Genomic DNA, 26,211 nt, shown 5'->3' with positions numbered 1-26,211 from the left:
ATGGAAGGAGAAAGTGACAAAAACAATCATCAAATGCGTTGTATTTTAATGTAGAATTCTCGAAGAGCAAATTACTCAAAAAAGAATGACAAAAGGAGAAAATATGCTTCAAACATTATTGTTTCTTAAAAACACTTCTAATAATACCAGAATGCTTGATAGGAAGACATTATTCTAATTATTTGGCTAAACTAAAGGAAAAAAGGATCGCCTTTTTGGTTACTTGTGTGATATATAGTTTGCGGGTTTTCTACAGGAGCTACTGGAATGAGGTTATTGAATATTTTAGTACAGGGAGATAGACAACAGAAAATTTTACTAAGTCAAACAATATTTTTGTTTATATTCTGGAAAGATTTTTCCATGTAATTAATTAAAATAAAAAATCTTGAAATAATTTCCTTTGTGTATTATGGGAAAAATCAAAGCAAAATAGTTACTCCTTAACTAAATTCAGGTAAGAAATATTGATACAGGTGGCTTTCTGTAAGTGCTGCGGTGCTTAGACTTAGCAATGGATGTGTCCTTTTTTGCTCTGGGGCAGGAAGAACGTGGTTTTACCACAACACCAACTACAATGCAAATTAAACTAACAGATATTTGATTCTCTTTATAGAAATAAGAAATTTAAGATAAAACGTCATTCCATTGGCTTACCTGTGGATTAGTTATGAAGTGGATGCATTCAGGTCTGACAACACTGCTGCTCCCAAGTCCATTTACCTATACTGGCCGATGGGACATGTTGTTGCCACCTTTCGGTAAGACCTAGAGTTCAGACCTGTGATCACAAGATGATAACTTCAGAAATTGTGGGTCAAATTAATGGAGTGTAATTCATTTCCCAGTGAATGAGTATATTCATTCTAATATTCTCCAATTAGAAAACAATAATCAGGCTATGGCTATTGGTGACCATTGAAGAGTGTGTATCTATCTAGTAACTCCTTTCACCAAATGCTTTCATCATCCCAAAATGTTTGCAAAAATAGAGTCAATTTTAGTCTGATTGTATACAGGATGCCAACTCAACTTTCCCCCTTCTATGATGATCCTACATTTTCTATACTTTTCATTATATCCATTTCCACATGTAGGTAGGTACTTTATGGTTTTTTTGTTTTGTTTTTGTTTTTTGTTTTGTTGTTTGTTTGGGTTTTTCTGTTCTCCTTATATCTTTATTTGTTCAGGTTAGAGATTGCAGTTTAATTTCTGCTTGTCATTTCCTTAAGATCTACAAATTCTGCTCCCATATTTGTCCAGAACCTATCATCGTCTCCCACCAGGAAAGAGAGCATTCTTCTTCAAAAGGAGGGAGGGCAAGGCCAGGCAGTTCCCCAGAAAGCAAGAGCGGGTAACTCCCCACAAGGGAGAGGGCACGGGGACTAGCTTGACGGTTCTACTCCAAGTAAAAGACAGATAAACAATGGCAAAGGCAGGATGCTGGGGTATTCTCAAGTTGTCCCCACCTCCTGTTTAGCATTCTAGGGTTTGGAAACCTGCAGGATATACAGAACCAGTACAGCACTGAACAGAATCTGATGGCAGCATGAAGAAGCCAAGAAAGGCGCTGCATGGCAGTCCTCAGGCCTCCTTGACTCCGACACAACAGGATCTGTGTCCAGGTGTGCCTCCATGATTACACAGGTTATGCAAAAGGTTGCTAAGCATCGAAAGGAGAGCCATTTAGGTCACTAGACTGCAGAACAAGGTTCCCAAGAACAATATGACTAAAATAGGAGGACCTGTAGTGCTCAAGCACGTCCTAAGAGGCGGCCCCCAAGGTCTGCAAGCTGTCAAGGACATCAGTGCTATCTTTGCCATCACTGCCACTGTCATCTCCAACCAGGTTCTCCTGCTGATAGGCCTCTTCGGAACCAGGAAGTATGCTACCCTGATTCTCCTTGGAACCAAAAACCACATACCTGCCTTTCTTCAGCTCCAGTTGCCTTCTCAGCTCATCTGCCATCTGTGAGAGATCTCGCTTCAGAGCATACGCATCTTCGCCATCTGCATAGTACTTGGGCTCCACCTCACTAACCTGCAAGTTCAGGGTGTTGGAACAGAGGTGCAAGGCTGCTCAGTTGCTCTTCCTGGCATGCAGGGAGACATACTTTGCACTGAAGTTCTCTATCATGGCCTGGGAGGCCTGGTCCATTAGCTTCTTGGCCAGGCCAAAGCTTAGGTGGCAGCGCTTCACAGCCAGTGGGGTGATGTGTCCATGAGGGACGTTATCAGGATCCTCTTCCATTTTGGCCAGAACATAACCCACAATCTTCCCAACCTCATCCTCAGCAATGTAGGAGAGCTGGGCCACGAGAGGCCATGATAGTAGTATTTCATCTGGTTGTTCTCGGGCAGGCAGAGGAGGTTGCAGTGTTGTATGTTTATCAGGTCATATGGCCGAGCCCAGCACTTGTTCATATTGGCGGCAGAAAAGCCTATCAGACTCGGGAGAATCAGAGAGGATGCCACAGAGCACAAGAGACACCAGCACCATTTGCTTTAAGACACCTGTTTTATCCAAACGGAACTCATACAAGATGAGGAAGATTTCTCACTATCTTCCATTTCGTTTCGGCGATGCTGTACAGAACTTTGTCTATCTTCACACAAGTGGAGTCCTAGTCGTGTCCGAAGTAAATGACGACCACGCAGTCCTCGTCTGAAAGGATTGGCTGGTCTACCTGCCAGCCATTGTTTAAATGCGGAAGCATGTACAACATCTTGAACGTGTTTGCGAAGCATGACCTGGCGAGCTACCTCTAACCTCGTGTGAGCCCACAGGGCCGGACCAACGGACCCTCCACCCAGCACCAGTGTGCTTTAAGTTTTGATCTGTGATGTTCAAGACTCCACAAGATCCATGGGGCAGGACAGAGGTGCATTGTCCTAGAAGAATGTGGACAAGACAAGATCTTATTTATCCTAGACATTCTTCTTCCCAAAATGATCTGATTTTATCTGTATCTTAAAAGTACACAGATCTATCTCTTCCCAATAATATTGTGTAGTATAATTAAATTTGAAAAATACTTTATGTACTCGCACATTTTCTTAAAAATTAGTATTTAGTTGAATGAGAAAAGTTACTCATGCAATACCCAATTATTTGAATGTCTCTGTAGCAGAATATCACTGATTTTTATAGTCAACTAAAAAGGACTGGTATCATTACACCATCAGAGTCAGGTATAATTTTCAGAGTTCAGGAAAATTTCAAATTTACATTCTAATCTTTCATTAGAAGATGTGCTCATGGCATATTGATATTATATTGAGTGTAGTTGATGGAATCACAGGGATTGTGTAGCATGTGCCTTCTTCTCTAATCAATCATACATCAAAATTCAAATTTTTTCCACATGAAAAGTTCATCCATACTCCAAATTTGAGCTCTTTTCATTCTTCTATCCAAATTCTTAGTGTCATCACAAAGTTGACTCAAATAACACAAACACAAGTTTTATGAGCATTCTAGGCTCTGTGACTTTGGTCTTTACAAGGAAAAGCATTTGTCATAGACTCTGACAAAAGAGAAAATCACCTTTTGTTCTCTGAATGTTTTCTATTCCTCTGGTCAAATCTCAAAAGATTGTTATTTAATGCTTATGGTTTCTCTCTTATCAAATATGAGAAATATTATATTTAGGGATGGTAAAGTGTCACATGACAGCACGGCAGTACAAAAATTAGGTCATTTAGTGGTAGAATCATGTAGAGACTGCCAAATATACCTATACCATAATTGATGGCCACAGACATAAGTTATTTTTATGCATAATAACCTTAAGAATTTTACTATTTATCATGACTCTAATTTTTTTCAATTTCACAGTTCCATGGAACAGACCATTTGGTGGTATTTCTTTCTTTCTTTTTTTTTTTTTTTTAAGTTTCTTTTTTTTTTTTATTAACTTGAGTATTTCTTATATACATTTCAAGTGTTATTCCCTTTCCTGGTTTCCGGGCAAACATCCCCCTCCCCCCTCCCCTTCCTTATGGGTGTTCCCCTCCCAACCCTCCCCCCATTGCCGCCCTCCCCCCATAGACTAGTTCACTGGGGGGTCAGTCTTAGCAGGACCCAGGGCTTCCCCTTCCACTGGTGCTCTTACTAGGATATTCATTGCTACCTATGGGGTCAGAGTCCAGGGTCAGTCCATGTATAGTCTTTAGGTAGTGGCTTAGTCCCTGGAAGCTCTGGTTGCTTGGCATTGTTGTACTTTTGGGGTCTCGAGCCCCTTCAAGCTCTTCCAGTTCTTTCTCTGATTCCTTCAATAGGGGACCTATTCTCAGTTCAGTGGTTTGCTGCTGGCATTCGCCTCTGTATTTGCTGTATTCTGGCTGTGTCTCTCAGGAGCGATCTACATCCGGCTCCTGTCGGTCTGCACTTCTTTGCTTCATCCATCTTGTCTAATTGGGTGGCTGTATATGTATGGGCCACATGTGGGGCAGGTTCTGAATGGGTGTTCCTTCAGTCTCTGTTTTAATCTTTGCCTCTCCCTTCCCTGCCAAGGGTATTCTTTTTCCTCATTTAAAGAAGGAGTGAAGCATTCACATTTTGATCATCCTTCTTGAGTTTCGTTTGTTCTAGGGATCTAGGGTAATTCAAGCATTTGGGCTAATAGCCACTTATCAATGAGTGCATACCATGTATGTCTTTCTGTGATTGGGTTAGCTCACTCAGGATGATATTTTCCAGTTCCAACCATTTGCCTACGAATTTCATAAACTCGTTGTTTTTGATAGCTGAGTAATATTCCATTGTGTAGATGTACCACATTTTCTGTATCCATTCCTCTGTTGAAGGGCATCTGGGTTCTTTCCAGCTTCTGGCTATTATAAATAAGGCTGCGATGAACATAGTGGAGCACGTGTCTCTTTTATATGTTGAGGCATCGTTTGGGTATATGCCCAAGAGAGGTATAGCTGGATCCTCAGGCAGTTCAATGTCCAATTTTCTGAGGAACCTCCAGACTGATTTCCAGAATGGTTTTACCAGTCTGCAATCCCACCAACAATGGAGGAGTGTTCCTCTTTCTCCACATCCTCGCCAGCATCTGCTGTCACCTGAGTTTTTGATCTTAGCCAATCGCACTGGTGTGAGGTGAAATCTCAGGGTTGTTTTGATTTGCATTCCCCTTATGACTAAAGATGTTGAACATTTCTTTAGGTGTTTCTCAGCCATTCGGCATTCCTCAGCTGTGAATTCTTTGTTTAGCTCTGAACCCCATTTTTTAATAGGGTTATTTGTTTCCCTGCGTTCTAACTTCTTAAGTTCTTTGTATATTTTGGATATAAGGCCTCTATCTCTTGTAGGATTGGTAAAGATCTTTTCCCAATCTGTTGGTTGCCGTTTTGTCCTAACCACAGTGTCCTTTGCCTTACAGAAGCTTTGCAGTTTTATGAGATCCCATTTGTCGATTCTTGATCTTAGAGCATAAGCCATTGGTGTTTTGTTCAGGAAATTTTTTCCAGTGCCCATGTGTTCCAGATGTTTCCCTAGTTTTTCTTCTATTAGTTTGAGTGTGTCTGGTTTGATGTGGAGGTCCTTGATCCACTTGGACTTAAGCTTTGTACAGGGTGATAAGCATGGATCGATCTGCATTCTTATACATGTTGCCCTCCAGTTGAACCAGCACCATTTGCTGAAAATGCTATCTTTTTTCCATTGGATGGTTTTGGCTCCTTTGTCAAAAATCAAGTGACCATAGGTGTGTGGGTTCATTTCTGCGTCTTCAATTCTATTCCATTGGTCTATCTGTCTGTCCCTGTACCAATACCATGCAGTTTTTATCACTATTGCTCTGTAATACTGCTTGAGTTCAGGGATAGTGATTCCCCCTGAAGTCCTTTTATTGTTGAGGATAGCTTTAGCTATCCTGGATTTTTTGTTATTCCAGATGAATTTGCAAATTGTTCTGTCTAACTCTTTGAAGAATTGGATTGGTATTTTGATGGGGATTGCATTGAATCTGTAGATTGCTTTTGGTAAAATGGCCATTTTTACTATATTAATCCTGCCAATCCATGAGCATGGGAGATCTTTCCATCTTCTGAGGTCTTCTTCAATTTCTTTCCTCAGTGTCTTGAAGTTCTTATTGTACAGATCTTTTACTTGCTTGGTTAAAGTCACACCGAGGTACTTTATATTATTTGGGTCTATTATGAAGGGTGTCGTTTCCCTAATTTCTTTCTCGGCTTGTTTCTCTTTTGTATAGAGGAAGGCAACTGATTTATTTGAGTTAATTTTATACCCAGCCACTTTGCTGAAGTTGTTTATCAGCTTTAGTAGTTCTCTGGTGGAACTTTTGGGATCACTTAAATATACTATCATGTCATCTGCAAATAGTGATATTCTGACCTCTTCTTTTCCGATCTGTATCCCCTTGACCTCCTTTTGTTGTCTGATTGCTCTGGCTAGAACTTCAAGAACTATATTGAATAAGTAGGGAGAGAGTGGGCAGCCTTGTCTAGTCCCTGATTTTAGTGGGATTGCTTCAAGTTTCTCTCCATTTAGTTTAATGTTAGCAACTGGTTTGCTGTATATGGCTTTTACTATGTTTAGGTATGGGCCGTGAATTCCTATTCTTTCCAGGACTTTTATCATGAAGGGGTGTTGAATTTTGTCAAATGCTTTCTCAGCATCTAATGAAATGATCATGTGGTTCTGTTCTTTCAGTTTGTTTATATAATGGATCACGTTGATGGTTTTCCGTATATTAAACCATCCCTGCATGCCTGGGATGAAGCCTACTTGATCATGGTGGATGGTTGTTTTGATGTGCTCTTGAATTCGGTTTGCCAGAATTTTATTGAGTATTTTTGCGTCGATATTCATAAGGGAAATTGGTCTGAAGTTCTCTTTCTTTGTTGTGTCTTTGTGTGGTTTAGGTATAAGAGTAATTGTGGCTTCGTAGAAGGAATTCGGTATGGCTCCATCTGTTTCAATTTTGTGGAATAGTTTGGATAATATTGGTATGAGGTCTTCTATGAAGGTTTGATAGAATTCTGCACTAAACCCGTCTGGACCTGGGCTCTTTTTGGTTGGGAGACCTTTAATGACTGCTTCTATTTCCTTAGGAGTTATGGGGTTGTTTAACTGGCTTATCTGTTCCTGATTTAACTTCGATACCTGGTATCTGTCTAGGAAATTGTCCATTTCCTGAAGATTTTCAAATTTTGTTGAATATAGGTTTTTATAGTAAGATCTGATGATTTTTTGAATTTCCTCTGAATCTGTAGTTATGTCTCCCTTTTCATTTCTGATTTTGTTCATTTGGACGCACTCTCTGTGTCCTCTCGTTAGTCTGGCTAAGGGTTTATCTATTTTGTTGATTTTCTCAAAGAACCAACTTTTGGTTCTGTTGATTCTTTCTATGGTCCTTTTTGTTTCTACTTGGTTGATTTCAGCTCTGAGTTTGATTATTTCCTGCCTTCTACTCCTCCTGGGTGTATTTGCTTCTTTTTGTTCTAGAGCTTTTACGTGTGCTGTCAAGCTGCTGACATATGCTCTTTCCTGTTTCTTTCTGCAGGCACTCAGCGCTATGAGTTTTCCTCTTAGCACAGCTTTCATTGTGTCCCATAAGTTTGGGTATGTTGTATCTTCATTTTCATTAAATTCTAAAAAGTTTTTAATTTCTTTCTTTATTTCTTCCTTGACCAGGTTATCATTGAGTAGAGCATTGTTCAATTTCCACGTATATGTGGGCATTCTACCCTTATTGTTATTGAAGACCAGTTTTAGGCCGTGGTGGTCCGATAGCACGCATGGGATTATTTCTATCTTTCTGTACCTGTTGAGGCCCGTTTTTTGACCAATTATATGGTCAATTTTGGAGAAAGTGCCATGAGGAGCTGAGAAGAAGGTATATCCTTTTGCTTTAGGATAGAATGTTCTATAAATATCTGTTAAGTCCATTTGGCTCATGACTTCTCTTAGTCTGTCGACATCACTGTTTAATTTCTGTTTCCATGATCTGTCCATTGATGAGAGTGGGGTGTTGAAATCTCCCACTATTATTGTGTGAGGTGCAATGTGTGTTTTGAGCTTTAGTAAGGTTTCTTTTATGTATGTAGGTGCCCTTGTATTTGGGGCATAGATATTTAGGATTGAGAGTTCATCTTGGTGGATTTTTCCTTTGATGAATATGAAGTGTCCTTCCTTATCTTTTTTGATGACTTTTAGTTGGAAATTGATTTTATTTGATATTAGAATGGCTACTCCAGCTTGCTTCTTCTGACCATTTGCTTGGAAAGTTGTTTTCCAGCCTTTCACTCTGAGTTAGTGTCTGTCTTTGTCTCTGAGGTGTGTTTCCTGTAGGCAGCAGAATGCAGGGTCCTCGTTGCGTATCCAGTTTGTTAATCTATGTCTTTTTATTGGGGAGTTGAGGCCATTGATATTGAGAGATATTAAGGAATAGTGATTATTGTTTCCCTTTATATTCATATTTGGATGTGAGGTTATGTTTGTGTGCTTTCATTCTCTTTGTTTTGTTGCCAAGACGATTAGTTTCTTGCTTCTTCTAGGGTATAGCTTGCCTCCTTATGTTGGGCTTTACCATTTATTATCCTTTGTAGTGCTGGATTTGTAGAAAGATATTGTGTAAATTTGGTTTTGTCATGGAATATCTTGGTTTCTCCATCAATGTTAATTGAGAGTTTTGCTGGATACAGTAACCTGGGCTGGCATTTGTGTTCTCTTAGGGTCTATATGACATCAGTCCAGGATCTTCTGGCCTTCATAGTTTCTGGCGAGAAGTCTGGTGTGATTCCGATAGGTCTCCCTTTATATGTTACTTGACCTTTTTCCCTTACTGCTTTTAATATTCTTTCTTTATTTTGTGCGTTTGGTGTTTTGACAATTATGTGATGGGAGGTGTTTCTTTTCTGGTCCAATCTATTTGGAGTTCTGTAGGCTTCTTGTATGTCTATGGGTATCTCTTTTTTTAGGTTAGGGAAGTTTTCTTCTATGATTTTGTTGAAGATATTTACTGGTCCTTTGATCTGGGAGTCTTCACTCTCTTCTATACCTATTATCCTTAGGTTTGATCTTCTCATTGAGTCCTGGATTTCCTGTATGTTTTGGACCAGTAGCTTTTTCCGCTTTACATTATCTTTGACAGTTGAGTCAATGATTTCTATGGAATCTTCTGCTCCTGAGATTCTCTCTTCCATCTCTTGTATTCTGTTGGTGAAGCTTGTATCTACAGCTCCTTGTCTCTTCTTTTGGTTTTCTATATCCAGGGTTGTTTCCATGTGTTCTTTCTTGATTGCTTCTATTTCCATTTTTAATTCCTTCAACTGTTTGATTGTGTTTTCCTGGAATTCTTTCAGGCATTTTTGCGATTCCTCTCTGTAGGCTTCTACTTGTTTATTAATGTTTTCCTGTGTTTCCCTAAGTGTGTTCATGTCTTTCTTGAAGTCCTCCAGCATCATGATCAAATATGATTTTGAAACTAGATCTTGCTTTTCTGGTGTGTTTGAATATTCCATGTTTGTTTTGGTGGGAGAATTGGGCTCCGATGATGGCATGTAGTCTTGGTTTCTGTTGCTTGGGTTCCTGCGCTTGCCTCTCGCCATCAGATTATCTCTAGTGTTACTTTGTTCTGCTATTTCTGACAGTGGCTAGACTGTCCTATAAGCCTGTGTGTCAGGAGTGCTGTAGACCTGTTTTCCTCTCTTTCAGTCAGTTATGGGGACAGAGTGTTCTGCTTTCAGGCGTGTAGTTTTTCCTCTCTACAGGTCTTCAGCTGTTCCTGTGGGCCTGTGTCTTGAGTTCACCAGGCAGCTTTCTTGCAGCAGAAAATTTGGTCTTACCTGTGGTCCCGAGGCTCAGGTTCGCTCGTGGGGTGCTGCCCAGGGGCTCTCTGCAGCGGCAGCAACCAGGAAGACCTGTGCCGCCCCTTCCGGGAGCTTCAGTGCACCAGGGTTCCAGATGGTCTTTGGCTTTTTCCTCTGGCGTCCGAGATGTGTGTGCAGGGAGCAGTCTCTTCTGGTTTCCCAGACTTGTCTGCCTCTCTGAAGGTTTAGCTCTCCATCCCACGGGATTTGGGTGCAGAGAACTGTTTCGGTGGTATTTCTTTCTACAAAGGTATTTTACTTGTGTTAATATTTTAATTCCTTGGTGATATAGGAATGGTAGTATGTGCTTCGGTATATATATATATATATATATATATATATATATATATATATATATATATATATTTGATATTCTGTCTCGAAATCAGTTGTTAATTAGATGGTCAATGGAAAAATTCTTTGCATTCTCCTGTCCATTCCTTATTTTATTTAATTTTGTGGAAGTTCTGCTTTTATTATTTCCTCTTTGCTTTAGAGTAAACAGTACTCTCAAATCTTATTTTAAATTCCACTAAGTAGATGTCACTCTAGCATGCACATTCGACCCATCTGCTGCTTCCTTCTTTGAGATCAAGAAAATTTCTATCCTTCTGTTTGTTTCAGGTACATCATTTTGAGGACTGGCTATACTACTTAGGTCATTGTGTTATTACCTGACTATATCTGTTTCTGAAACATTTTTAGTATTCACCATTCGAATGGTGAATATTGCTGAACTTATTTCCTTATATTGAAAGCTAAGATGATTCTGAAAAAAATGTTAACAGGGATTAGTTTGAAATAAGCTCCTAATTAACTTGCTGTATTGTATATTTTTGTTGCATTTCACAGATCCATTCGTGAAGCCAAGAAACCCAACAAAATGGAACTTCCCATGCAGATATTCACTGAGGATATTGCATGCTGTGACACTGTATGTGAATACAAAACCAAAACTAATATTCCATGTTCATGACTAGGAGAGAGACAGTTTGTAAAGTAATGGAAGATGGAGACATATGAAGAGCATGGATGGGGAGAGCGGGACAAAGGGAGAGAGGGACAGAGGGACAGAGAGACCGAGGGAGAGAATTTAGACAGTATTATGTGGAACTAATAAATTATTTTAAATTAAATTATATTAAATTATCTGTAGTCAAGGCAGACATAGGACTCTCATATGTAATGTGTAGAGAGCAACATGAAACAAGACTGATTCACGTACTAGAGATCCAAAAAGAGGAAATACTTTTTGTTATATCACTGAAAATTGAGCCAAATATTTCCAACAGCATATATTTCCAAGTGAAGTATTATTAGTAGAATTAAACTGCCCCCTCCTGAGTCCTTATTGCTTATATATAGATTTGTGTGTTATTTCCACTATTCCTTATTCATTTTAAAATATTTCTCTAGTAAACAATTTTTATTATATAATATTATCATAAAGCATTACATTTTCTCTCCATACCTAAGTGTTCAATGATATATTAGCTCTTTTTCTCCATTCTGTGCTCTTTCTCTAAGTCTCTTTCTATGCATCCTTATACCTTCCTCTGAATACCAGCTACAAAGTCATGGCTTTCATCCTCATGTTTACTTGAATAATCTAGTCATGAGGATATCTTTGTATGTGTCTTCTGTTCAGAAATTTAAATTTAAAAGTGGTATGTGTGTGTGTGTGTGTGTGTGTGTGTGTGTGTGTGTTCATCTTTGTGTATGGTGTTTAGGATAAAACTCACAACATCACAATACTATACAGTAGTTCTATCATTGAGATAAACATAAATATCTATTGAATTGTTGTCTATTATTCTCAGGCTTATATTATTCTCCACTTTCCAGTATTGGGTTTAATGCAGATCAAAAATCTAACTACTATGTAACATGTAGAGCATTGAAGACATTTCCTGCTGTAAAGCAGAATAGACTGTAACTCAGGGATCACCACCTCTCTGCCTTTCATAAATGTTAATTGCACGGAGCCATATTGGATTTGGGGCTAGCCGCTTTTTGAACTGCATGGCTCAAAGTGACTACGTGACTCTGGGCTGTTTGGCCACAGATATTCACCTCTAAGATGACTCCCATAAGTCTTAAGATTGTTGAATGAAAGCCTCTCCCATGAATTTACGGCACAGGAAGATAACATTCAAGGGATGCCTCAGCTCCCTTAGCAGATACCAGTTATCTCCACAGTCAACACCCAGTGTCTCCACCACCTGACCTCTTTGCCTCCAGCTATCACTGCCTATATCCTCATCTCCCTCTCCTCTGTGTTTCACAAAGGACACTCCCCCTACATGAAAGCCTTAAAAGCTGTAATGTTTACCCCAATAAATGAGACCTTGACAACAGAACTTTTGCTTGGTCTCCTTCTTCTCTTCACCCTCATTTTGGCCCACAGGTAGAAAGCCTCTTCGGGACCCTGAATAACTGGGTCCCCGCTGACAGGGACAAGTGGCGCCCGAACAGGGACCCCGAAGCAAGGCCGACTAAAGGACGAGGGAGATAAGAGAGCGGCAGCGGGAATCGAGGACTCTTCAGGCCGTATAGCTTGTGCGTCACTGGAGAGGGAGGTAAGGAGCAGTCGAATAATTGTCGTCTAATTGCCATGGGGAAGGTATGGATTTAGGAGGCTTGTTTCATAGGAGAGAAGATTAAGAGTTAAGAAAAAGGATTTAATCAAGTTTTTTTTTTTTTTTTTGTTTTTTTTTGTTTTATTGATGAAAGGTGTCCCTGGTTAATTTTAAGCAGTGTGGGTCTAGCTTAAGTAAAACTTGTAATAAAAAAGGGACAAGGTAATGGTAAAGTGTTTTTGCATATGCGTTCTTTTAGAGTTATATTTTAGTCTTTGGACCCTGATTAGAGATAGTTTACACCCTAGACATGAGAGAGAATGGGTTTGGGAAAAACAGTCCTCCCGGACTCTCCATGGATGCTTTGGAGAAAGAGAAAAACTTTCAGAGCTCTCCTAGGAACAAAAGAAAGGCAGGAGACGTCCTGCCTCTCTGCTGGCTCCTATTGGAGAAATGCTTATTTCTGGTTCTGGGTTCCATAGGTACGATATGTAGGTCCCTTCGGTGGGACACCATCTAGTTTTTTCCCTCTATGTCTATTGTTTGTCCTTGGTGCACCAAGCTGTCCATGTCTGTCAGTTTATGTCTGTGGTTTTTGTTTCTCGTTGTTTAAATGTTTTATGTTTCATGTTCAAAAGAAAAATGGTAACTTGATTTGGTTTTAATTCATTTAAAAAAAAAAGGGAACAAGTGAATAAAAAACAGTTTTAATCGGCCTTTGGAGCCCTGTACTTGTAGCTAGGAGCCTAGGTCAGCTGGAGAAGCTGCCCGCGGACTGAGCGTCTGCAGGAGCTGATCTTAAAGGCGCCAACAGCTAGCTCCTCAGCTTCTATGGTATGGGAACTGATAGCTGTTTCTCTTAGAAAAATCCCAGATTTATTATTAGACTTAGCAGGTGACAAGGTGCTTGTCTTAAAATCACAGCTAGAAAAGTAAAAATGGTGCTAGGACTAAATATTAAAGACATGTGTAGCCACTTCAATTTTGTTTCTGACTGGTTCTAAATGTATAAATATGCTCTACATGCCTTGGTTATGGACTATTGGCTTTTAAGCTATTGGATATGGTTTAAAAAAATGTAACATTGGCAACAGAAAGTTGACATAAAACTGGTAATTTGGATAAAGTCATTCTAGACAACATGTGACATGGGCCAACCTAGGGAAACAGGTTTAAATTGAGGTAATATTTTTATGGAATTCTTATTCTAAAAATAAGGCTTCTAAAAGATTTTAGGGCAATGTCTCTTTGTTGAGGTATTGGAGACCGCACCATCGTGCGTTCATATGTAGGAATTGGCAGTCAAACTTACTAGCATGAAGGACAGACTCGGTGTCTTGGAGACTGGATTTTGGAGACTAGTTTGTTGGAGGTTGAGTTTTGCTTTCCACAAGTTGTGGTTTGCCCTGGAGTTACCTGTATTTTGATGCTAATTCCACTGCCCCAAGGCAGCTGCGTAGTCATGTACTCAGAACTCAGGTGACTTCCCAAAGTTGTGGCTGTGCTCTGGTTTTACAAGGAGAACTTAAAGATTGTGATTAAGGATTGCCAGTGTTACATTGACTAACTCAAACTTATTTATAATTAAAAAAAATCAAACAGGTAGAGACTGTTACAAGATTTATGAAGGATTGATGAGGTTTTGGAACTTGTGAGAGCATTATAGCCAGTTTGCCTACTCCAACTGCCATTTCAAGATAGATTTAGAGGTTTGTTTTTATGCAATTTATTTACGTCCTGGCGATTGTGAGTTTTCATTTCGTGAGCTTGCTTATAATTTTAGAGAGCCCATAAAGTGGTATCATTAAATTTTACAAAAGAATGGCTAATAGCCTTATATTATGTAATTTTGTCGTTTCTTCAAGTTAGAACATTGAATCTTTCAGTGTATATGGAAATTTTTACTACAAAACTTTGCTCTCAAAATGAGCTTTAATATTTGGGGAGTAGCTATTGCACTACTCCAGAAAAGAATATTTGAAGCTAATTATAAGCTTCTAAGTATATGTTAGTTGGCTAAGTACCTCACATTACCAGAGGACTTAGGTCTTTGTTATGCACATTGGAGATAAAGCTTCAGTTGTGTTAATACAGAATTGTCGACTAGAGTCATGGAAGTATTTTAAAAAGAAACCTGGTAAAACATATCTTATTCCAAACAGCAATTAAATTGGTTATTACAAAATACTGATATTTGGCCTATTACATATACAAATTTCAGGCAAAAGTGATAATTTTACTCTTTACATGCTTTTGTACTTCCTATAAATTTGTGCATGCAACCCATAGAAAATGAGCTTACTGTATTTATAGGTGGTTCATCTAATGAAAAGGCTACATGTATGATTGGATCACTTGTTTATTCTCTTGAGTTTCCCCTGCTTCAGCACAGATTATTAATTAACTGTAGCCAGTTTTTAAAATGTTAAAAAAAATCAAGCTTTCAATTCATATACTGATAGCCAATATGTGCCTTATGATTTACAGTTGATTAAAAAGTTTCCTTTTTTAGATACTACTAGCCCTCAAATTATACAATTACTTAATGCTATATTAGAGGCAGGTTTTCTACTTGCAATCAGTGAGTGATGATTTCAGTGTGAATGTTTGACAACTCAGTGTCCTTTCAGTGCTCTGACTCGGACAACTAAACAAAACTATAGACCCAGCTCTTTGAAAATGGTAATGGAGTTGATAACAAACCCTCACGAATAGAGGAAGACTCCATTTGCTTACTTTCAACTCCCAGCCTCACCCTGCTGGCTCAGGGATTTCTAGTGCGACTAAATCTGGACAGTATTTATAGTATTTGGCATCTCTAATTAATGCTTATGTTTAGGTAAATAAAGCTGGCAGGGGGCTGGAGAGATGGCTTAGTGGTTAAGAGCACTAAGTACTACTGTTCCTTTATAGGCCATTTAAGAACTCAAACTGGATTGCCTGGACCCCTTAGGAAGGGAGGACTATGATACCACGCAGATTATAGGCCTTACATAAGAACAATTAGTCAAAAAATCTCATTCTTTATATCACCAAAACAATAATGCTGGAGATAATAATTTGGTATTAAAGTCAATTTATAAATACAATTGCTCAGTCTCCTCAATTTAATCCTCGAAGTACTTATCTTAATAAATAATATCTTAATGATATCTTAATAATAAAAAAGGGTGGAGTTACATCCCTGTATGCTATACAATTATTTAATAATACTCCTTTTATTTCCAATTTTAAAATTTGTATGCCAAGGAACACTCTGAATTTATGGCACCTTACAACTAGGCTTACTTCTGCCTAGGTGAAATAGAAAGATCGACATATTGGCATGATCCTGTTCAGATATTTTATATGAGGAAGAGGGAATCTTTGTGTTTTTTCTACAGGATGCTACAGGATTTTGCCAGCTGCCCGAGTGGCTGGTTTGCCATGCTGAGCCTGGGAGCATGAAGATTCAGCTCTTGTGGTTCAGGTCCCTGAAGTCATTCCTCTGCCCTGAGAGGAAGATGGAAGATTCCCCCTCATCTTTTGTCATCACAGAGATTTTGGCACTGCTGCAGTCAGTGTTACCACTGCGTGTGTTCCGCCCCACCGCGGCCTGCGCTCCAACCCTCTGTGCACTGCTGTTTGCTGGAGAAGACTGGACTCCAGCTGTTACCCCTGCCCCCCTCATTCCCCTGGTGACTCTTGCTGCCTTAACTGGTGTTGTCATTTTGCAGTCAGTAGCTTCAAAGGAATGCCACCTGCATGAAGCTGCTGTGGACTAGGGAATTCTGCCCTGGTTCTGCAGATCTCAGACATGGTTCCATTGCCTGCTGCTTGTTCCAGAAAAGAATGACCGATCCTGAACTGTCCTGGGAAAGACCTTGGCACTTTCGCTGCTATTGTAGCAGCCATTACTGCTGCAGCCATTGTGTCTGCAGTGTCTGGAGTTACCCTCCCCCAATCTATTGTTAGGCAAGCACAGTGGGTGAACTTTCTGGAGTAGTAGCTAACAATTGGGAATTCTAAATTTTATTACAGGAGAAGCTTGACTAGGCCCTTGGTGGTATGGCCATAGCAGCTGAGGAGAACCAGATGAAGTGCCCACTACTTATCGGGAGAGGCTCAATTTCCACAATCTCTTATATTAATGCCATCTGGCCCCTACTCTTTCGCCCCTGGGCTCAAATAAGAGGAATGAGAAGATGATCCAATGTAGCTATCCTCAGGGACGGGCAACTTCCTCTGACCCTTGACCAATCTAAGACAGGAACCTTGGGGGCGACAAGGTGATCCTATGACGGATAAGGCTGGGGTTTGAGAGGTCGATCCTAAGACAGAGGTGGCTACACCCCATTTAAACGTTCGGGAATGCTTCTCTGCCCAGTTTCTCCCCCAATAAACACACACGTATAGCCCAGAATGGTGTGTTACAGCATAAGTTCATTCCTAGCCATTGGGGTGCTGTCCCGACTGCAAGAGTGGCTCACCATGGCCGAGCTAAGCACTCTGTGAGGCATGTTTGATCTCTCTCAGACCACTACTTCCACCTAATGGTTTTTTAAAAAAGAAAAATGGGGGAGATGCACGGAGCCATATTGGATTTGGGGCTAGCTGCTTTTTGAAGTGCATGGCTCAAAGTGACTAGGTGACTCTGGGCTGTTTGGCCACAGATATTCACCCCTAAGATGACTGCCATAAGTCTTAAGATTGTTGAATGAAAGCCTCTCCCATGAATTTACGGCACAGGAAGATAACGTTCAAGGGATGCCTCAGCTCCCTTAGCAGATACCAGTTATCTCCTCAGTCAACACCCAGTGTCTCCACCACCTGACCTCTTTGCCTCCAGCTATCACTGCCTATATCCTCATCTCCCCCTCCTCTGTGTTTCACAAAGGACACTCCCCCTACCTGAAAGGTAGAAAGCCTCTTCGGGACCCTGAATAACTGGGTCCCCTCTGGCGGGGACAGTAAATGGGTACAAAATGGACCTAGAGTTAGTGTTCTAACATGTCACTGTGGACACTGCACTAGACTTACAAAGGGAAATATAATGAAGATATTTTAGATCACCAAGCAATTTCTTACTCATACCAGGTCCATGTAACACAAAACAGTAACTAAAAATAGTATAAAATAGATTTTATACTATTATATATCTATATAATTGATATATAAAATATATATCAATTTTTTATTAGTTTTCTTTGATTTTTTTGCTTATACTTTAGCCTTTTATCATTTGAAAATTCTTTGAATCATCAATGTATTTCATTACACTTAAGATAAACCTGTAAAGTTTTTCTATGGATAAATTAGGAAAATGTTTTAATCCTATTTTTATATTAGGATTTTTCCACCTATTTTTTTTTCTTTACTCTTAAGATTGAATGCAGATCTCTCAGACACTGCTTATATTTTAAAATAGATAGATGCAGATGATTTTAGAATTATCTTTATTCGATAATTTCATGTAAGTACAGAAATGCCAAATCACCTGCACAATCACAAGATATCCCCAAACCTTTCACTATATTCATATTCTTTCCTTTTCTTGACTTTAATAATTACCAATGTATAAAATATTAACTTTTGTTCTTAGCATTGTATAGAAAACAACTGCACTGTCCTCATGAGTCAATGCTTATGCCATGCCTGGGGGACAGCATTTTACTACATGCCTCCATTATTTTAGTAATCTGTTTTAAAATTCATGCCTAGTTAGTGATAGTATCAGCTCACTGTAGCACATTTAGTCTATTAATATGTAATTTCAATGTTTATAGTTATTATTTCTATCTGAAGATATAGGCAAATATACTTACATTAAAAGTTTTTTTATTTGTTTTTGAAAAATTAAAACATTTTATTCCTCATAGAAGGAGCTTGTGAACTATTCTAAGGTTGATCTTCTCTCTTAAGAATTGTTTACATTTCTGTTGTTCATCATGAGTCAAGAAATATTTTAGCATATATAAATAAACTACTAGTTCTACTTTAGTTTTCATGCTTTAAAAATGTTATTTGTAGAAATATTTTATTTAAAAAGTCTCTTTGTCTTGAAATCTGTATTACAAACAAAATCAACATCAGAAAGAGATGTACACATCTTTGCAAATATTAATTAGACATTAATATGTTTCTATTGCTCTGAAAACAAAATATTTTAAAATAATGTGAATTAAAGTCCCATGTGAATTATTACTCTATCTCATGTGCGGAATTCTTTATAATAAAACTTTGTTGTCTTAAAATTATACCAATGTTTTCAGACATTCATCAAAATATCAGAAGCTTTACTTTTCTTTAAATGTTCTATGCTTACCGTGTGTGTGTCTGTCTGTCTCTGTGTGTGTGTGTGTGTGTGTGTGTGTGTTCCTATGAGTATGTGGTTTATAAATATATATACATATTTCAATGTGCCATATTGGTGTAAGAAGGAAACTTGCAGGTGATTATTTCCTTCTGGGATGTATGATTTCTGAGCCCTGATCTATATTCACCCATAGGTGATTAATTTTACATTCTGAACAAAACCTTAAATTTTTCCTTTCTTGTTACATTCCAACCACAAGATCACAGCTGGTTTTTTTTCATATTCTAAGATGTTTTTGCATAATTGTTAGCCTCTGCATAAAAAGATACAAAGTCAGTTAGTATAAGTTGTCCTTTTCATAAAATTCTACTAAGCTGACATGTAACATTGGTGTCTTGGATGAATCATCAGAAGCACTCAAACATATGCACAAACACACACACACACACATACACACACATAGGCACACACACATGCAAATGCACCACAGACATAGACACAATCACTCATATTATTTTCAAAGTAATAGATTATGCATAGCAGTTGATTAATAAAAAGTAAAAATTAAAAAATAATGAATGAAACCTTTGTAAAAGAGATGGCTTGTGAAGTGGTTTTCTTAGGTTTGGGTTCAAGGTTGTTATGGATAGGGAGAGAGCACATGTGCTGTGTTTCTTGTTTCTCATTTAAGGGACTGTTTCTTAGATACTTACAGTCCTCATCAAAGATAACTGATAATATAGATACTATCTTCATGAAAATATACTTATGTACTCACTGTCTGGTTATTTATTAGATTTCTAGTACATCAGTGGTTTCTTGTCCGATTACTATGCTTTGATTTCATGCTATATTCTTGCTGCGGTCTTCCTAGGTCTCTGGAGCAGATTCTAAATGTGAGAGGCAGTAGAGAGCTAATAGTACAAGTACGTTGTTTTTTTCCTGGGAGTGTTAAGAAATGGCATCTTGTTTCTAAAATATTCATTTTGGATCCCTAGATCTATCACCATTAAAGAATTCAACACTCTATATCTGTATGCCATCTAAGTATTTACAAACCCTGATATGATAAGAGTGCTCACTAATTTTAATTTTTATAAAAATAATTGTGCTGCTTCCCAAACTCATTTTCCTAGAACTGTGCATGTGAAGCACATGGAAGTAAGGCTGTAATGATGGAAGTCCAGTTGGAGAGGAAGCAAACGTCTCTGCTCTCCCTGACTACATTCTGCCATAATGAAAGAGAAATCAGGATGCTGAGCTTTAGCACCCATGGCTTCTCAGTCACCCTTTATCATACACAACCTGTTACAGTTATGTTTGATTTTTCAGTACCCAAGAACTAAATTCTAAGATAAATATGTTAGACTGCGTGTCTTCCAGACTTAACCTATGCGAAGAAAATGAGTTATACATTAGAGGAGTTGTTACAGATTATAAATTGTAAATAATGAGTAGATCATATTAATTTTGTATTCATGAGCTTTCAGGATATTTTATAGCATTTTTCTCTCTGTGCATTCTATAGCCTCTGTATGTAACAGCAACAAACTTTGATGTGGTGAATGACATAATCAGCAAGTTACTACCAGTGATAAGAAAGCATGTAAGTTACCTTCAATCTATTTTGAGTTAAAAATTGAATTTTGCTTTTGAGATTCACATATGTGGAAATGTGTAAATTCAGATGAAATTTGATCATGATACCTTTACAAATCATATTTTACAAATGCCTCCTTTTTAATCAGAAGTTATTGAAGACATAGTAATAGTTCTTTGAGTGACATTTTTTCTTGAATTCGTGACTAGTTTTATATGAAATGAAAGTCATAGCCCAATGGTTTGAGCTGTATGTGTAGTTTCACTATATAATACATATCCACTGTAATAAATTGTGATTAATTTGTCATATGCTCACACCTAATTTAAAGGGTGCCAATGTTAGAGGGAATATTTTCTCTTTCTTTCTTTCTTTCTTTCTTTCTTTCTTTCTTTCTTTTTTTCTTTCTTTCTTTAATTAGACTATACTGCCTATTTGGTATGTAATTCTGTAGTCTTCCCCATTTCTTCTTGTTTTTATTTCTCTTGTGTGAATGTGTAAGTGTACATGTTCTAGTGTATTTATTTTTAACTTTTAATAAATCTTTAATAAATGAGTCTACATTTCTATGTCTTTTCTGCATACATATCTGTGTATATATTGTCTTTCTATTTTTAAATGTGCATGTGTATCTCTTTGTAGCTCTGTGTGTGTGTGTGTGTGTGTGTTTATCTGTGTTTATGCATCCCTGTCTATTGCTTTCTGTGAGTTTGTACAATGAGAATCCACATGTCAGTCTGCCTCTCTGACTATATTCCCCTCTACCTCTGTCTACCTCTCTCTCTCACTCTCTTTTTCTGTTTCATTATCACCCTCTCCATGTATGTTGGGGTGTAAATGGGTAGTGGTGGTGTGTCTATTTGAGTGCTTTTTGTCTGCTAGTTTAACACTTAAAAACTCTATGGGACAACGTCATTGGTTTTAAATAGGAGTCTACAAGAAAAGAAAATTAATAATAATTCCAGTTAGAGCCACTCCTGGAGGGTGCTCAATATCTCAACAGAATGTTCTATTTAGATGATTATTTCAAATGGATCCAAAACACTGTGTGTAGTAATTATGTTCTAGAACTTCTCTTCAGTATGAGGCCTATTTTCCCGGAGAGACATATGTCCTTCTTCTTCTTCACAGACTGGACATCTCTCAATGAAATCCAAAGGCTGTTTTCACTTCTAGGCACCCTCAAAGACTCTCTGTTTTTGACTCTTGTGTTCACTCTTGTCAAAGTTATCATATCTTTTGAATGTTAACTTTGCTAAACTCATTATAGCCACCACGAGTATATGCCTCTGTGGACACTAGGTTCTGTGCTCATGTTAAATCGAAATTCAATATACGACACACAGTCTGCACAGATGTAAGAAATTTCAAAATACTATTTGTCTTGGTTAGTGGTAATGGCTGAATGCAACTTTTTTTTTTATTGTGCATCAGTAGATCAAGGTTCCCTCCAAGAGGAAAGGCAAGTACCCAAAGATTTTCTCCTGAAATCAGTCCTGTTTACTCAAACCTGTGGTCAGAAGAAATATCATTATTACTGGTTTAAATAATTTCCCTGCTAAAGAGCTAGAAATGACAAGTAAAGGAAATTGCTAGATTCTTCAAGACTCGGATGTCAGTTTATTTGTGGTGGTTGGTTCTTTTTGCCTCCCAGAACATTGAAGATTACCAACTGTGGTTCTGTCCTGGCCCTGGGAAAGCTCCAAGAGTACTCCAAGGTAATAACAGGAAAATCTAAGGAGGTGAATCCTCACTATTTTCATTATTTAGTCTTAAACTTGAATAAACACTAAAGCAAAATGACTTAAGTATAATTTCATTCTTTTAAATCATAATTAATTACTAATATAACATTCAGAAACAATTTGATACCTCATAAGCAACAGCCTTAGAATGACAGGAATTTTTCTGTGCTTTCTGTTTCAGAAACAGAATTTTCCTCATAAGGCAAACAAAACAAAACTCTAGACATATTGTTTTTGGAGAAAACAACTTAAGAAAGTCATTTGGTGATCATAACAGAAACTCTTCCTAGCTATCTATCTCAAGGGTTTCCATCACTCACATGGTAGCTCACAACCGTCTATAACTCCGGTTTCAGGGGATCTAATTCCCACATCTGACCTGCACAGACACCAAGTCTAAAATGGTGATCAGGTATATATGTGAGCGAAAGACTTACACAGAGAAACAAGTTTAAATCTAAAATGTAAAATCTTCACTTTTTTATTTATTCCAAATTATGTAGATTGCGTTGTAATGAATAGTAGAAATATAGCCCTTTCTCTGAATCCATGTAAAATATTCAGTGCACATCTCCTATGACCAATAATTTTGCAACTGAATATGAAATCATATTCTGACTTCTGGAGACAACCTGACTTAATTACAGCTATTCTGTTTGTTGCCTTCTTTTATTTCTCACCGGATTATTACCAAATAAATAATAGTAATAAAATTATCAGAAAAGTTTGAATAAGAACTAAAAATTTGAGATCACAAAGTATTCTGGCAAAGCTGATCTTTTAAAAGCTACTGAAATTTTGAAGTTCTAACCCATAAAGTTGACCTTCATACCAGTGACATAACTCTCTGCAGATTTAAGGGCATGCTCTCCCACTAATGCCAGATAAGAAAACATTCTCGTACATAGGTGCCTGTGGCCTCTCAACAGCCCATGTATGCTCTTTGGTTGGTGGCTCAGTCTCTGATAGCTCCCAGGCGTCCAGATTGATATTGCTGGTCTTTCTATGATGTTTCCAATCCTTTCAGTTCTTTCAGTTCTCCCAACTTTTCCACAGGGCTTGTTGACCTCAGTCCAATGGTTAGATGTAATATCTATATCTGTTTTAGTCAGCTGCTTGCAGGCCTCTCAGAGGACAGCCAAGCTAGGCTACTGGCTGCAAGCACAACATTGTATCAGTAATAATATTTGGGATTGGTACCTAATAATGGGATGAATCCCAAGTTGAGCCTGTCACTAACTGGTCACTGCTTCAGACTCTATTCCATTTTTGTCCTGCATTTCTTTTAGACAGGAGCAATTTGAGGTTGAAAGTTTTGTAGGTGTGTTAGTGTCCCTATCCAACCACAGGTGTCCTGTCTGATTTAAAAAGGTGGTCTCTCTTCAAATTTTACATCTGTGTGATTTTGCGTTTAGGGAAAATTTCCTACCCTTAGTCTTGGGAGCACCCCTATCCAATGTCTCTGGGATATTCTAGAGGTTCCCACCAACCCCGAGTGCTGTATATTTCCATTCGTTCTCTTGGGTCCCTTGTCCTCTCTCATGTCTCTCCCATACCTGATCCTGACCTGTTCTCTTCCCATTCCACTCTCACACATATCTCTCCTTTCCTCTGCCTCCCATAGTTATTTATTTCCTTTTGCTAACTGGGATTGAAGCATTCTTACTTAGGCTTTCCTTATGGTTTAACTTTTAGTGTCATGGATATTCTGTATATTTTGTGTAGTGTCACTGATTAATGAATATATACCATTCATGTCCTTTGGAGTCTGGGTTAGCTCACTCAGAATATATTCTAGATCTATGCAATTGCCTGCAAATTTAATGATGTCTTTTATTTTTAGTAGCTGAATAGTATTCCATTGTGTAAATAAACCATATTTTCTGAATCCATTCTTTGGTTGAAGAATATCAGGGTTGCTTATTACAAATATGGCTGCTATTAACATAGTAGAGCTTGCATCTTTGTGGTACTGTGGAGCATCTTTTGGCTATATGCCGAGGACCTGTATATCAGCGTCTTCAGGTACAACTATTTCCAGTTTGCTGAGGAACAGCCAGATTGGTTTCCATAGTGGTGGTAGTTTGCCATCCCACCAGCAATGGAGGAGCATTCCCGTTTCTCTACAATCTCACCAGCAAGATCTGTAGTTCTGTTTCTATTTTGAGAATAGTTTAAGGAGTTTTGGTATTAGCTCTTATTTGAAAGTCTGGTAGAATTATGCACTGAATTATGCATCGTGCCCTAGTCTTTTTGTTACTGTTTTTGTTTTTGGTTGTTTTTAATGAATTCTTTTAGTTCCTTAGGGGTTATGGGACTGATTAGTTTATCTGATCTTGATTTAACTTTGGTATGTGGTATCTGTGTAGAAAATCATCCATTTCATATAGATTTTCAAGCTTTGTCAACTATAGTCTTTTGTAGTAAAACATGATGTTTTTTTTAATTTCTTCAATTTCCACTATGTCTCCTTTTTCATTTCTGATTTTGTTAATTTGCATACTATTTCTGAGACTTTTAGTTAGTTTAGGTTTATGTATCTTGTTGATTGTCTCAAAGAACAGGATCTTGGTTTTATGGATTCTGTTTCTAATTGATTTCAGACTTAATATTATTTCCTGTTGTCTGCTTCTCTTTAGTGTGTTTTCTTATTTTTGATCTAGATTTTCATTGTGCTTTTAAGTTGCTAATATAGGATATCACAATTATCTTTGTGAAGACAATTAGTGCTCATATTTTATTTTACGTATGCCGTATGAAATATTTAAATTGGTTAATATGAAGCTAGAGGAGTGAAGTAGGGTTCTTTTTTTTTTTTTTTTTTTCGTGCTGGGGACTGAACCCAGGGCCTTGCGCTGGCTAGGCAAGCACTCTAACACTGAGCTAAATCCCTAACCCCAGTGAAGTAGGATTCTTATGATGTAAAAATATTATTGGTATTAATTCTCCAACAGGCCTGTCTTAAAAGGGTTAGAGAAGAATACAGCAAAAGTCCCCCTACACAGTGCATTCTTAGGTCTATATTCTCAAAACAAAGTGATACACTGAAAATTTTCTCCTCATTATTTTTAGAGTTCTCAGCTTAATTTATTATAGTATTCCTGTAAGGGATGTAATGTTCTAGTATGTACAGTCTACATTATCCTGAAGAAGGAGAAGGAGGAGAGAAGGAGGGGGAGGGGGAGGACGAGGAGAAGAAATACAACAAAGCATTCTAAATTGTATCAGAAGGGTTTCCTATATTCAGTTACAGTAGTTACAATTCATGTTTTTTTTCCTCATAGGGCATGAGTATCCGCATGACATTAGAATGATAAATATTCAAAGGAACTTCAGTTCACGGGACTTAAGAAATTTTACAGCTTTCCTTCCCTACCTGGGGTAATCATGAAATATCTAAACGCTCATGTACATGGGAAATTCATCTTGAAACTCAGAAACTCAGCAAGCAGCCAGCAGCAAAAAATTGAGTCTGTCATCTTCCTTCAGGTGGCTTGTCTTAGTTCCCATTTTAATTTGTCATAAAATATCGCAGCATACTATCATTTTCTTGCTTAGGAAAGGGACACTGTAATAAAAAACACACTAAAGCAGTATGTTTCAGGTCCATGTTAAGAGTACTCTAAATTCTGATGTAAAGACTAATCTTGGTTATAGGGAGAACATTTCATTTTTCCCAGGCAGATATTTGCCATAAACTGGTATGCCAAAACACTCTGTACACACATTTTTGTCCCATTAGAATAAGCAGGTCTAAGACATGAATTGTGATATGTTCCCATTAAGTGGTTTCGTGATTAGAGCACAAAATTACTTATGAAGTATATTTTGACAATCTATTGCAATGAAATCTACATAGAAAAACAAGATGTATGGTATTGAAGATAATCTTTTGCAGGTTTGACTAGAAATCACCTTAGGCTTGTAGCCCAGTCTCTAATCTCATTTCAAATCGTATAACAAATAACTTTTAGACCTATATCTAGATTCGAAATGCCCCTAATATTGATAGACTGGGACGTTTTAATTATTTTTTCAAATGATGGAATACTATAATTATTTCTCCTTATTCTCCTTTCCTGAAAACCTCCCACTTATACCTCTGATTTCTTTTAAACTTTGCTTTTTTATTTTTATTAATTTTATTTA

General features: G+C 37.9%; 1 protein-coding gene and 2 pseudogenes across 3 annotated transcripts in view; all 3 read right to left on the bottom strand.

Moving 5' to 3' along the window:
* LOC148001969 (uncharacterized) overlaps positions 1 to 26,211 on the bottom strand; it is a 955,959-nt gene that overhangs the window by 764,064 nt on the left and 165,684 nt on the right. The window lies entirely within an intron of this gene.
* On the bottom strand, positions 1,766 to 2,424 carry LOC148001973 (N-alpha-acetyltransferase 11-like; annotated as a pseudogene).
* LOC148001972 (thioredoxin-like protein 4A pseudogene) lies at positions 2,502 to 2,802 on the bottom strand (annotated as a pseudogene).

The sequence above is a fragment of the Rattus norvegicus genome, chromosome 12 (genome assembly GCF_021556685.1).
Source record: "Rattus norvegicus strain SHRSP/BbbUtx chromosome 12, alternate assembly SHRSP_T2T, whole genome shotgun sequence".
NCBI lineage: Eukaryota > Metazoa > Chordata > Mammalia > Rodentia > Muridae > Rattus > Rattus norvegicus.
Note: the sequence above shows the minus strand (reverse complement) of the source record. Positions and strands in the feature narration are given on the sequence as shown.